Here is a 15,781-nt window from a genome sequence, read left to right on the forward strand (position 1 = left end):
AGTTAATATTTGTATATGGTGTTAGGTAAGGGTCCAATTTTATTCTTTTTCATGTAATTATTATTTTTCGACAATATTTAGTTAAAAGATTATTATTTCCTCCACCAAATGTTCTTGGAAACCTTGTCAAAAATAATGTGACAATATATGGAAGAACTTATCTCTAGGCTTTTATTTAACTCCAATGGTTTATATATCTGCCTTTTTAACAGTACTATACTGTTTCAATTATTGTAGCTTTATAAGGTTTGAAATAATAAAATATACATCTTCTAGCTTTGTTCTTTTTCGAGATCATTTTGGGTATCTAGAGTCCATATTTCATATTAGGATAGATTTTTTCTGAAAAATAAATAAATAAATGTATGATAGTTTCACCTAAAAAAAGAAAAAATATTCTCTGGTAAGAAAGAAAGCAAAAAGAAATATTGAAATGTTTTCTTTAAGTCATCAAAACCTTGGTATCAGGCAAATTAATCTGTTATGTGAGATTAAAATTGTTAATTTTGGATAAATTGCTATAATACTAGATGTCAACCACTAAACCAAGTATGGGAAGGAGGGATGGAGAGGGAACGGGGTGGGGATCGGGTAGGGGCTCTTGGGTGATGTGTGCATGTATGTCTACAAAAGATTTTTTTATCCCAATATGATGTATGAATACAGTGCACCAATAAAAAAATTAAAAAAAGAATCGGAATATTGAGACAAAAGTGAAGGCAGTAATGACAAGATAAGCAGAAAGCTTTTGGATAAAATTGCTGCAAATTAAATATTACTAAAGGAATACATTATAAAATTGCATTTTAGCTATATATGTGAACCTTAATGAGTAAATTAGATATTAGTAGATATTTGCCTATTTATATTGATAATGTTTCTATTTCTGTTGGCTAAAATCATTTTGGGGTGAGGAGGTGGAAGAAAGGTTGACCATCTCATGTGAAACATAGAGAGAAGCTTGCTTTTTGGCATTTCTCCAGACTAAAGAGTACTCAGGCCACAGGTCCTCTCTTGGTACCCTTTCCAGTTGACTGGATGCCCAGTGTGTACTCGGGAGCATGGTATCAGGAAGATGTGCTGCAGCAAGGAACTAGCTCTGCACATGGACTCCGGCCTCTTTCTACTGTCAGTCAGTACAATTGTGATATTCTCCATTTGCCCTAAAGCCTTGGTCCTTTCTAGATGACATGAACATGTGTTGCTCCTCAAACTTTTCTGTAAATACATCCTGGCAAAGCAGAGTACAAGCTGATCCCTGCGCATTTTGCAAGGCCCTGGTTCTTATCTTACAAGTCACTTTATGTGGTGCTGGGGACTGAATCTAGGAGCATTCTCCCTCTGATATATACCCCCAGCCCTTTATATGTTTTTATTTTGTAACAAAATCTTGCTAGATTTCTTAGAGTCTTGTTACATTGAGGCTTTCATTGAACTTGTGATCCTCCTGTCTTAGTCTCCTAAGTACTGAGATTACAAGTGTGAGCTACCACATACAGCAAACTATTTTTAGTAGCTCATTTACCCCATTCCTCCCTCTGTGTGAGACCATGTGTACCACAGTGGAGTTCTATTCCAACAGTTGAGAAGGATATGAAACATGTCTGGCCTTGAAGACAGAAAGATACAGTAGCCATGTTGCCTATAACAATTTAACCTTGGACTAGTAATGTAAATACTCTGAGCTTTGTTTTTCTTATATACCCAATGGGGATATACTTTAGAGGGTTGTAGTGAGGATTTGTCAAAGTACTAGGGAAGCATAGTAAGTGTTAACTGCTTTCACTGAACCAAGCTTCCCTCAGAGATGGAGAGGCTTGGAGAGATGTATCCAAGGATGAAAGATGCCCACTCTCAAGCCTGGAGTGATTTCCATTCTAACCCCACAGTGGTTCTCACAGAGATTCTCTACAAGAGCTGTCCATCGCTTGCTTGGTATTAGGTTCAGTGTAATCCAAACTTCACTTCTTGGCATGGGTCTTCAGATTTCTGAAGTGGAGCAGTTCGAACCAATCTTTCTGTAGAAGAATGTGGCGGTGACTGCTGGGAGCAACCTTCTTGTCCTTCTTAATCTTCCATTTCCTCCTGCCTCTTCGGTCATTTTCTTCATCCTTTTCACCATTGAAACTCATCTTGAAGATAAGAAATGCCCATGCCCATTAATTCTGATAACTGGCATATGCAATCCTTTTTTCTCTCATTTCATTCTGGTACTGAGGATTGAACCACAGACCTTGCACATGTTAGGTAAATGCTCTACTACTGAGCTACACACTTGACCCTTGTTATTTTTTTTTTTCTTGAGACAGAATCTTCCGAAATTGTTCAAGCTCAATTTGAATTTGTGATCCTACTTCCTCAGTGAGTGCCATTGTGCCAGTCTCACTTGTTTTCTATTAATCCTCATACTTTTTAGTCTTTTTTCCGAAATTGATGTTGTGGGACAATCTCATTGGTTTAATAAATCAAGAACCCTCTCATACCAAACATTTTTTGTGGGTAAACTAGAATCTGTGTTCTCACCCTCATTCTGGGACTCAGGCTGCTGAATCTGAATCTTGCTTGCTGGCAAAGCATACAGAAGGAGAGGAGGCAGAAATGTATATTGTCTCTTAAAACTTTTGTCTATAAATCACTTGTATTACTTCTGAAAAATTATATAGGTCATATGGTTATATTCAATTTTAAGAAAATACCCAATTCTCCTATTATGGGCCTGGAAAATATTTGGTAGACAGTCCTGATGCATACTTGATTCTATCACACAGCACATAGCCAACCAACTTCCTTCTGACATACAAAAAAAAAAAAAAACCCTTCCCTAAGGGATTATAGCCCAGAAGTTGGACCCAGTCATTGATGCCCACTTTAAGTACATGATCTCCCAGCAGTGCTTCTGTTTACTTTGTTTCTGACACATCTTCTCTTATTGCAGAGGCCTCTAAGCTAATTAAATGCCTGTCCCCCATCCACCAGATATACAGCAGTATAACCAGGTCAGAATGGACACAAAAACAGAAGAAGAATGGAAGATGCACATAGATCGCTAGTCCACAGCAGTGCTCCAGGGTACTTGTTGCAACAGCTCTCCACCCAAAGAACAAGGAATGCTCTGTGTGATTAGACCTTAGATCTGTCTAGTGTCTCCCCAAGCTCTTGGCTCTGCCCTCTATGAGGTTTTCCCTTTTCCATTATCCTCCCTGGGTATTGCCAGCATATGTCTTCATTAGGTGCTGCTGTGTCTTCTCAGCCAACATTCTGCTTATTGATTTTTGAGGACCTAAGGGTCATTTTAAATTTCAAAGAGTCAAAAATTTCTTTTCTAGTCCAGCCTGGTAATTTTTTTGCTGTATGACTCTGTCCAAAACAGAAATTCTTATCTCTTTGTTGACAGTCAATTCCACATGCCAATAGCCTCACTCATAGCCCTCAAGATTTGCAAGCATCTTAGTTTTCAAATCAGCTATATTTCATCACCTTCTTGCCTTTGTGAAGTGCCATCTCACCTCTCCTTCAGTTTATTGCTGCTACCTGAGCTGATAAAGCACAGATGAAATGGCCATCTTTACGTTATTTTCAGCCAGATATCTTCACCAGTTGAAGAGACTTATTGAACACTACACTTTAATTTGGTATTTGCTCTGAGCTACTATAATTTGTCTAGAGATCTAAAAGATAAGTCTCATGACATGCTTAATTTGGTCCTGGGTACAAGGCTCGGGGTTTTTTTTGTTTTGTTTTGTTTTTTGCGGGTCTGGGGATGGAACCCAGGGGCATTCAACCTCCAAGCACACTCCCTTGCTCTATTTTTTTTTTATTATTTATTTTGAAACAGGGTCTCACTAAGTTGCGGAGGGCCTCACTAAGTAGCTGAGGCTGTCCGCAAACTGTGATCCTCTGGTCTCAGCCTCCGGAATGCTGGGATTACAAGCATGCACCACCATGACTGTATAAAGGCTCAGTTTTTTGTTTTTTTTTTTTTTTTGGTGGTACTGGGGTTCCTGGAAGCCCTTCTACCTCTGGGCTACACTCCCAGACCTATTTTATATTTTTGAAACAGGGTCTCTTACGCCAGCGCGGCTGGCTTCGAACCTGCGCGATCCTCCTGTCTCCGCCTCCCAAGCGCGGGGATTACAAGCGTGCGCCACCACGCCCGGCTAAAGGCTCAGTTTTAATGGGTCATTTTTGCTTAAAGCACTTCTCCTTTTTAATTTGTGTTTGAGGTTAAAAACAGTAGCCTTTTCAGTTTCAAAATTCCCTGGAATTCTGGGCACTCTCTATTTTATTTTTTATATTACACTTGCAATTAGCCATTGCTTTCTTGAGCTCATTTCTTTCTCAGGGTATTGCATCAAATACAGTCAACTGCAACGGCCACACATTGATGCCTGCTTTTCAGTCTCATCCTAACTTGCTCAAAGCTCAACATGTTTGTGAGCTGCCTGCAAATTTAGTTTAAATCAGAGTTTTTCCAACTACTTCTAACATGAGTGACCATCTTTGTAGGCTCTGGTATCCATTCCTCACCACTATTCTTCATCACTAAAATGATGCATGTGTTTTGATTTTCTTTGTTATATAATCACCCCACTCAGGTGACAGTGTGTATATGTGCCAGAATAGTCAAAATTATGCTGGAACAAACAAACAAACAAACAAACCAAATATGCAACCTTGCAGGTTTTAGCTTCCCCAAAGTTCATTACTAACCTGAACAAGATCTCAGACAAATGTTTTCCATGCAATGTATCAGTGATTTGTACAGCTTTAGTTATCTCATGTAGGCTTTTGTAATCAATGAGTTGAGAGATGAATGGGATGGAGACCTGAACACTATCAATAAAAACTTCCATATTCAGAAATAGCATGTTATTTTTACTCATATTCAAATATCTAATGCAAGTCAGGTGTTCATGATAAATTGTAATGGGGCAGGTGTCCACTTTTCTATATGCCTAAAAGTAGAGAAGAATTATATATAGCACTGAACAGTTTTAATGCCTACAGCAATATGCTGTGAGTTATGTATGTGTGCAAATTTATCCCTGTCTCAGACAGTATTCTTACTGTTGTGACCCAATAGACATGGGACAACTTAGAGAAAGGTAGATTTATTTGCTCACAGTTTTTGAAGATTTCAGGTTCAGTCCACACCAGGATGGGTCTGTGGAGCTCAAAGCATAACAGAAGGAATCACTGAGAAGAGAGAGCAAGGAGAGGAGAAGCTCTATATAATCCTCAAGGCAACACTACCAGTGACCCAGCTCTTCAAGCCATACCCTACCTGTCCAGGTTACCATCTAGTAAATTCATTACAATGGATCTCTTTCTTGATGAGATTACAGCTCTCATGACTAAATTACAGCAACTCTGAACATTAACACATAAGTACTTTTGGGAACATTTTATATCTAATCATAACAAACCCTCATGCAGTATAAACACTTATTTATTTATTTATTTATTTTTGTGGTCCAGGGGATGGAACCCAGAGGCTTGTTACCATCGGGCTACACTCCTAGATCTATTGTGTATTTTATTTGGAAACAGGGTCTAACTAAATTGCCAAGAGCCTCACTAAGTAGCTGGGGCTGGCTTCGAACCTATGCAATCCACCTGTCTCAGCCTCCAAAGTACTGGGATTACAAGCAGTTGACAATTTGTGCACCACCAAGCCTGGATAGTATAAACACTTTAAAGCAAAAAAAAAAAAAAAATGTATATCCATGTCTATTTCTTCAACTTTAAAAATGGGTCTACAGTTAATAAATGTATTTCATACTGAAATGATAGTAGTTCTCAAATGTATTATGTTTCCATTTTCTTAGAAATCCTCAACTCACTTCTAGCAAGCTGTAGGTTAAATCTTTTTTTTTTTTTTTTTTTTTTTTTTTTTGGTGGTACTGGGGGTGGAACCCAGAGGCTTTCTACCTCCGGGCTATACTTCCTGACCATTTTTTTATATTTTATTTGGAAACAGGGTCTCACTAGGTTGCTGAGAGTCTCACTAAGTAGCTGAGACTGGCTTCGAACCCGTGCAATCCTCCTGTCTCAGCCTCCCAAGCGTGGATTACAAGCGTGCGCCACCACGCCCAGCTTAAATCTTTCTTCTAAATTTAGTTTAGTTATCACCTCTTGGATAACTAAATGTAACAGCTTACATTCATGAAATATTTATATACTATGCTGATATTATGTATTATTTTATTTATTCTCCACAATAAGTCCATGAGGGTGGTCTTAATATAACCATTTTACACATGGGAAAGTGGAAGTGAGGCTTTCACTTAAGTAGCTAGCTCAAATTTATGAAGTTAATAAGTAGTCAGATTGGAATCTATATCCAGGTCAATCAATATGCAAAGTGTTTGCTCTTAACCACCATTCTGATTTGTCATGATGGTTTAGACATTCTGTGTATGTTTCTTGAATTACACTCATAAGACACTGTGATCAGCTGTTTCTGCCCACCTTTCACTATAATCTCTTCCACTGCAAACACTATATAACCAATGCCTAACATAAATCATGGTATTTGTAGGCATCTACAAATAATTACTGATTGAAAAAATTGAGGAGTGATAAATTTCTGATTTAAATTAAGATTTTGCAACAATTTTGACATCAGAATTCTGTATTACTTTTCTATTACTGTGAGGAAAATTATCTCACAATTACTAGTTTAACATTTCTTATCTCCAAGCTTTTGTGGGTCAGGATTTGAACACAGTTTAACTGGGTCAACTACACTGTTCTCCTTTCTTGAATCCAGGGTCACCTTTCAAAGTCATGTGGTTCTTGGCAGAAATCAGTTCCTGTGGTTGTAGGACTGAAGACCAAATTTTTTGTTCTTTGTCATCTGGGAACACCTCACATCTTTGTCACATGGCCCTTTTGTAGCCCTTATAAAATGGTATGAAGAATGGGGTGAGGACTTGGCAGGGGCTGGCTGGGTGATGTGTGTATTTATGTCTTCCCAAGGTTTTACCCCATTATGATGTATAAATACAATGCACCAATAAAAAATTAAAAAATAAAGAAAAGCTGTTGCTCTGTTGTATGAGATAAAATCTTACAAAAGGCAACATAATTAAGGAAGGGACTATGCCGTCATCTTTGCCAATTTTTATTTTCTTTTTTTAAAATTTATTAATTTATTTATTTTAATATTTTTTATTTGTGCACTGTATTCACACATCATAATGGGATAAAAACTTGTGTAGACACACATGCACACATCGCCCAGTTAGCCCCTACCCAATCCCCACACCATTCCCTCCCTTTCCCTCCTTCCCATGCTTGGCTTAGTGGTTGACATCTAATATCATAGCAATTTATCCAAAATTAACAATGATAATCTCACATAACAGATTCATTTGTCTGATATCAAACTTTTGATCACTTAGAGATAACATTTCAGTATTTCTTTTTGCTTTCTTTCTTACCAGAGGATATTTTTTTCTTTTTTTTAAGTTAAAACTATCATACATTTATTTTTTTCCAGAAAAAATCTATCCTAACACAAAATATGAACTCTAAATACCCAAAACAAATCTCAAAAAAGAACAAGAACAAAGCTAGAAGATGTACATTTTCTGATTTCAAACCTTATAGAGCTACAATAATTGAAACAGTATAGTACTGCTATAAAGGCAGATATATAAACCAATGGAGTAAAATAAAAAGCCTAGAAATAAATTCTTCCATGTATAGTCAAGTTATTTTTGACAAAGTTTCCAAGAACATTTGGTGAAGGAAATAATAATCTTTTCACTAAATATTGTTGAAAAATAATAATTACTTGAAAAAGAATAAAATTGGACCCTTACCTAACACCATATACAAATATTAACTCAAAATAGATAAAAGACCTAAATGTAAATCTTAAGACTATAAACTTTTAGAAGAAACACTTCACAACACTTATAGAATGGGATAAAATATTTCCAAGTGCTATATCTGAAGGTATGTTAATATTCCAAATAGAAATCCTAAAAATTAGCAACAATAAAAGCAAACAAAATAATTTAGAACAATTTACAAATAGGTAAAAGACTGAAATAAATAATGAATCTTCAAAGATTTTAACCAATAAACACATGAATATATTCTTCTTTGCTTAGTTGTCTGCTGAATGGAAAATCTTGTTTCTGTGGTTCTGGTGTGTATTACCTATTTCTTCTTTGTAGTTAATCTCTGTGAGTATTTTCTCTAGTGCTGGTTTTGAAGACATAAATTCCTTCAGTTTCTGTTTGTTAAGGAAGCTTCTTATTTCCCCATCTATTTTGATAGTTTTGCTGGGTAGGAAATTTTTGGTGGGAAGTTGTTTTCTTTCAGAGTTTGGAATATGTTACTCCAAGACCTTCTGGCTCTCATGACTTGGTTTGGGAAGTCTGGAGTGATTCTAATTGGTTTGCCTCTGAATGTCACTTGGCCTTTTGTTTTCATTGCCTTTAAGATTCTCTGCTTGGCTTCCACATTGGTCATTTTGACAATTATGTGGCATGGGGATCCTCTTCTCGATCCTGTCTAAAGGGAGTTCTATAAGTTTCCTGGACCTGTGTATCGACCTCTTGCTCTATGTTTGGAAATTTTTCTGCTATTATTTCTTTGAAGATATTAATGATCCCTTTGGTTTCACCTTCTTTTCCCTCCTCTATTCCAATTATTCTTAGGTTAGCTATCTTAAAATGGGCCCATATTTCTTCAATGTCAGATTCCTGCTGTCTGATTTTTTTTTCTAAGTTAGAAATTATGCATTTGTTTTTGGAGTCATCATCTTCTGGGATTGAGATTCTATTCTCCATGTGGTCTAATCGATTGTTTATACTTTGAATTGAGACCTTTAACTCAATGATTACTTCCTTTATTTCTTTTTGACTCTCTTTAAATTATTTAAGAAAGTCCTATATTATTTCTACAGTTATATTTCTGATTTGATCTTCTGGAGATCTCTGAATTTCTGTGTTACCAGGTTCTGATATTATGGGGTTGTGGGCATTCATTCCTCTATTGTTCCTCTTTCCCATGATTTCAGAATTTTGTGCCTTCCCTGGGTCACTACGACTTCACATAGGGTGCTCTGTATCTTGAGTCTGTTGTAATCTAAGTTTCATACCCAGGAAGTTAATCGAGGCTGCGCGAGACTGAGAGGGTGCCAGGTTGGGTGTTTTCCCATGGGGAGCTGTGACTAGGATATGGTATCTCTGCCACCACTACTCCTTCACTGGGTTGGACTGAAAAATCTCAGACCCAGGGAGATAATCTAAGCTGCGCAATTCCCTGGGAGTGCAGTACAGGGATTTCTCCTTTAGGGGCCGCAATTTCACTCACAGTTATTGTGAGTGCAGATGTGGAGCTGTGGTAGGGCGTGGTGAACTTGCTGTCACTGCTGGCAATATGGCACCAATGCCATGCCCTCGGCCGTGAGGCTGGCGTATTTCTTTTCTGGTTCTGTGCTCTGTTCTGAGTCCCTGGAAGGCGTGATAACCTTGGTCACTGGGAGTTTTAGCTGTTTTTTTGTGCTGAAAGAACTGCTAAATTACACCCGAATGATCCGCAGCTGCTCACTTCAGCTCCTTGTTTACCTTTCCTCTCTGGAGCCTGGTGCTGTGAGGGAAGATGGCGCCGGCGTGGCTCCGCTGCCGCATTGCGTGCTTTATTTCTGGTCTCTGGTTGTTCTTCTAGTCTTTTTTTTCTCTGTCCCTTGTGTTTACATTTTTTATTTCTCTGCTGATGGTGTTTTCTGGCTCTGAAAAGCGCTGATTTTGTGGCAACAGAGGTTGAGTTTTAGCAGGACTCATAAACGCTGCTTTTCTTGGTCGCCATCTTCCCAGAAGTCTCAAATTTTTATTTTCTAGAAGTGAGTTTTCTCCTCATTTAAGGGAAATGGATTATACAAAATCATGACTTATTGGGGCTTTCCTTAGAAGTCTGCTTATCATACTTCCTTCTTATTCAAGTCTATTTTCCTTTGCAGACACACGTGACAGAGGTTTTTTCATTACTTATCACCCAAACTAACTCTCTTTTGCTCATTTTGCCCCTCTTATCCTAACTGATATTTGAACAGTCTCCAGATTGCATAAGTACAGTAAAACTATCTATATCCCCTTAACAATGAAACATTAACAGTGTTAACATTCCAATATAATTCACAATACCATCACATATATGGTGTATAGAAAATCACAACAATGTTATTTCAAATAGAAGTAAGTTCAGCTGCAACCTTGTCTTACAATTTACTTTTTTATTTAACAAGACATCATAAACATGTCACTGTCATTAAATATCATTTCATAGGATAATTAGTAATTTCTATGCTCTATAATGTCATACAGATACCTCATGATTTAGTAAACTGGTTTATTGTCATTGGACATTTATATTTCATTTCAAATTTTGCTACTGTGAAAGTTTTTTTCTAATTTTCCTATAGTTATCTTTGAATATAATTATACTTATTTTTGCTGGAATAAATTTCTAGAAGTAAATATTTGTGCCTCAAAGAATATATGCATTTAAAAATTATTTATCATATTTCAGTCCAGAAAATTAGTTTGACCAGTAGCATATCAAGGATACCAACACAGAATTATGTGTGTACATGTGTGTGTCTGTGTGTGTGTCTGTGTCTATGTTTTTGTTACATTTTAGCATATTTCTCTTTCTGAAATATATAATGTATACATTATATAACTTTTAAACAGGTAGAAAATTTCAGAAGCCTATAATGTCGGTTAATTCACTTTTGCTCTTGTAATTCTATCTTCAGTAGCCAGAATTAACTACTTGTTGTAATTTGCTCTAAACCATCCTTAATACATATATATTTTTTTAATCTAATAGTTGAAAAATGACATCTCCTGGTTGCTTCAGTTAGATTTCCTGGATTTTCTAGAGAGGCAAACCATTTCTTTATTGGCCTTGACAATTTGTATTTTTCTTTTCTTAGTTTCTGGATGATTTCTTTTCATTGGTCATTAACCATCATGGAATCCAAAATTCATCACCTTTAGATAATCGAATTTCAGTATTGTTTACAACTTTTAAATTTTAGTTTACCTCCCTTTGCTGCATAAAATCTTTTTGCACATTATTTCATATTATAAGTAACTTGAGCTTAATGTAGATCAAAGACATTCCCAAAATATCTTTTGATTACAAAATATTTCAATTCCCAAGTGACAGCTCATTTATTTCAAATAAAATTTAATATTATATAATCTCAATATGCGGAAAGTATTTAAGATGCATCCAATATTATTATAATAAGATTTTATCTATATTAGAAAACCTTACAAAAGATATATTCAAAAGACAATATTACCTTTGTACATTTGTGTTTTTTCTTTTTTGCTATTTCATGTCTTTACTACTTTTTATATAAATATGTAATATTTGAGTGTCATGTTATATCAGAAAGAGTTCAGATACTGCCTAAAATTTCCCAAGCACAAAACTAAGAGTAAAATATGTACTGTGTGTGAGAAGACGACATATTTCCTATTAGCTTGGGGACAAAGCTAATGTAAGAAGGCATGCTGAATTTTCAGCAGGTGGATTTCCCTTTTGCTTCTTTGATTTATAAAACTCCAAAGTACCTTTGTGAAGAGCATCAGGTTTAGAGAAAGAGATGAAAGGTAGCAGGCACAGCTTAGTAGAGTTAGCTTTCAAAGTGATTTTTGTTGTGCTTTTTCCTTTCCCCTGGAAATGGGTTATAGGATCTAATTTACAGTTTTACAAGCATGTTCTGAAGACAAGGAAATTATGGGGTAGTCTGTTTCATATTGATCCTTTTCTATCTTCCTCCAGCTGTGTCAGTCTGCAGCAGGGTTTCCCCACATTCTCTAACTCTTTGTGCTGTCTGCTGGATGTTACAGTTTGGATTTGGGATGTTCCCAAAGGCTCATGTGTTGAACCCCAATCCTGGCGCTATGGTGAGGTGGGGTAGAAACTAAAAGGCATGGCCTAGCTGGAGGAAGTAGTTCTCCGGGGCCATGTCTTTGAAGGGTATACCTTGTCCAGGGCCCCTCTCTTTTCTCTTTCCCTCATTTGCCTCCTGGCTTCTCCAAGCTGAGGAGCTCTGCATCCCCAGGCTCTCCTGCTTGCCTGCCCTCCTCCTCCTCCTCCTGCCTCCACACAGGCCTAGAAACAATGGAGCCAAGTGAACCTCTGAAACCAGGAGCCTAAATAAATTTTTCTTCCTTTTAAGTTGATGCCAGTTATTTTTTTCACTGTAACAGAAAACTGCCTAATACACTGGGGTACCTCAATATACTTTGTTTTTTACACCCCCCATAATAATAGGACTAGTATTTACTGGTAACATAAAATTATTTTCAATGTGAAATTGATTGGCATATCAATGACTAGGGTATATTCAAACTCATCACAGAGTGAAATGGGATCACAGACCTCAGCTACGAGAACACCCAAGAAGAAAGCTAGGGGAACAAATAGTGTTCATCTTTGGAAATTAAGAGGTGCTCTGAGCAAACGAGGAGCCTGGCAGAGCCCACAAAGACGAGGGAGCAGCCACCATTTCCAACAGAGCTGTTCAATGGAGCACACAAAGACAAAGGTACTAGGAGTTTATTTGCATGACTTGTCTGTATATCTGTAATATTTCATGATGAAAGTAAAGGCATATTAAAAATCTGTGTAGGGAGAAGAGGAAACAAACATAGATGATGATGTTCATTATTGTCACATCACTGTGTGACAGAGCAGAGCAGATCCTCAGTAGCCCCTTCCTTGCCAAGCTCGCTGCTGTTGCTTTTCTCTCTTAGCAATGTCATGCCCTCTCTTCTCACAACTACAACATTCTTTGCAAGTCACACTAGAGAATGATCTCAATATAACTACAGCTGAGAAAATTAATTAGAACCTGCTTGAAACCTAATAGAAATTGGGCCAAATCTGGGAAAAAAAAAATCACCCCAGAGAAAGGAGAATGTAAAGTATGTATAGATGAAAGAAGATTAAAGCCTACTGTTGAGACTCCAAAGTCTTCACTTCCGTGGACTATCTTCTTCACCCTTGGCTTGTGGGGAGGGCAGAAAACTGACCCTCTTTTAGTCAGCACATGTGTCTCCTACCTTTTCTTTGTACTGTCCAGTCTTCCATCAGCAATGGGTGACTCATCTTACAGGCAATGTTCATTGGCATATGTAACATGTGATATTGAAGAAAAAGAATTTGTATCTCTTTACAGTCATACTTTAAACTTAATATTGAAAGGTTTTCAAATGTATTGCTTTATGCCTGATTTTTCTATTGAATAACTCAGCCTACCTAAAGGTTGTAAAGATTTTCTCCTGTTTACTAATTGAAATTTCATGGACTTAGCTCTTTTTGCTAGGCTTATAATCTTTACTGAGTTAATTTTTGAGACTAATGTGAAATAATAACAATATTATTTCCCCAAATGGATAGTCAATTATTTCACTAACATTTTTTCAGAAGACTATTTTACATTGGTGCCACTGTTAAAAATCTATCAGCCATGTGCAAGCTTCATCGTTCAGTTAGACTTACAAATGATTTCAAATGCTTCCAATTTACTTGGCTCTATTTTGGTATCATTTATTTAAGAATGATATCTTGTATATCTAAAACTATGAAATGTTGGCAAATATAGGGTATATGTTACTTTAAAAAAATCAATGACTGTAAATGTGTGGGCCTTTTTCTGAACTCAGTTTTCTTTTGTGATATGTATGTTCAATTTTATTTTATTACTAGCATAAATTTCTTCTGTTTGAGTGACACTATTAAGAAAATAAAAAGGCAAGCCATATACCAGGATAAAAGGTTCACAATACACATGTGTAGCAAAGGGCATGTATCCCAAATGCATAGAGAACTCTCTAGCTCAGTAATGAGAAGAAAACAACCCCCCAAAAATGGGTTAAATACTTCAACAGAAATGTCAAATGATGTGTAAATAATTAAACACATGAAAAAGTGTTCCACATTAGTCAGTAGGAAAATAAAGATGAACATCAAATGAGATACCACTGCACAATCAGCAGAGTGGAATAAAATTTCAAAGATTGATAGCATTAAGTGTTGGCAAATATATATGTTCTGTTTTTAGTATTCATCTTCATTAGATCCTTAGTGAACAGACAGAGTGCTTTGGATCAAAGACCAATTTGGTTTTTAGTTTATATATACTAAGTGCAGTAGCTCTTGCGGCCCATCAATTACCTCTGTGGCAAAGCTAAGACAATGCCAGAAAAATCCCCTGCCCAGGTGGTTGCATCTCTGTTGGGAAGGGATCAAAAATACAGGTTTTCTCTGTTTTATATTTTTTATTTTATATTGGTGCATTGTAATCATGAATCTTCATGGAATTCAGAGTGTTAGAGGCATATATGCACACAGCACTCACTGGGCTCTCCCTCGGGCCCCTTCTTATTCCCTCCCCTCCCCTCCTTCCCCTGCTCAGCACAGTGATTGACTTTGATAAGTTTGTGTATGTACATCGTGTTCACTGAGGTGTTTGCCTCTTCCTTTCTCCCAACTCCCTCAGTTAGGTCACCTTCTTCACTCATCTAAGCTTTATCCTGCTTGTCTTGTTACTGTTTTAAGGGGAACTCTCATGTTTTTTTCCCATTCAATATGGTGTTAAATTTGTCAAATCCTTTTTCAGCATCTACAGAAAAAAAAAAAAAACCACGTATTTCACCATATAAATAGAACCAAGGACAAAAATACCATGATGATTCCTATAGGTTTTCTCTGTTTCTATACAAAAAATAAAGAAACAGCTGCCTCTCCCTACCTTTCCACTCTAACTTTTAAGAATATAAATACATCTCTTTGAGGACTAGATAAGCACCTCTTTTTGTATCCAGCTTTTATGACCTAGAGATGTCTCCAAGGTCATAGGTTTCATTTTTCCTTTAAATATAACATTGTTCCGATAATTACATGGGACCATTACGTTGAGGTGGCACTAATGTCCAGGTTCCTAGTTAGCAAGCTAAAACTGAACTTACAAGGAAATGAAACTCAAAACTCATCCAATTTCAGTTGCCCACCTGGGCATTGGTTATAATATCTTTAATTTTCCAACAAGATAGTCCAAAAGAGGTAAGTGCTCAAACTTTAACCAATCAAATAATTTCTTTGCTCTGCTTCCATATTCACCGTAGAAAATTCTTCCTCTCATGACTCTTCAGCAGAGCCCCCAGACCACATCTGACTTGGAGCTGCCATTTGCTGGAACAAACTCTTTATAATTTTAACATGCCAAAGTTATCTTTTACTCAAAGCAAAGGCCAGAGTTAGAGCAATCTCTTTGAAGTCCTCTGGAGATTATATATATTACAAATAAAAATTAATATATTAGCATATTTTATATATTAAATATGTATTTAATATTAGATATATTAAATTAATAGATATTAAATAAATATCTATTCTATATATTAAATTACTTCTCAAAACGCCAAGCATGGTGGTGCACGCTTGTAATCCCCGCAGTTGGGAGGCGGAGACAGGAGGATCTTGCAGGTTCAAAGCCAGCAGTGCTGGCTTAAGAGACCCTGTTTCCAAATAAAAATATAAAAATAGGTCTGGGAGTGTAGCCCGGAGGTAGAAGGGCTTCCAGGAACCCCAGTACCACCAAAAAAAAAAAAAAATTATCTTCTCAAGGTTCACTTTTATCTCAAGATCCCATGTTCTTAGCCCTTTTTTTTTTTTTTTTTTTGGTGGTACTGTGGTCCTGGAAGCCCTTCTACCTCCGGGCTACACTCCCAGACCTATT

This window comes from Muscardinus avellanarius (assembly GCF_963383645.1).
Source record: "Muscardinus avellanarius genome assembly, chromosome: 2".
Classification (NCBI taxonomy): Eukaryota; Metazoa; Chordata; class Mammalia; order Rodentia; family Gliridae; genus Muscardinus; species Muscardinus avellanarius.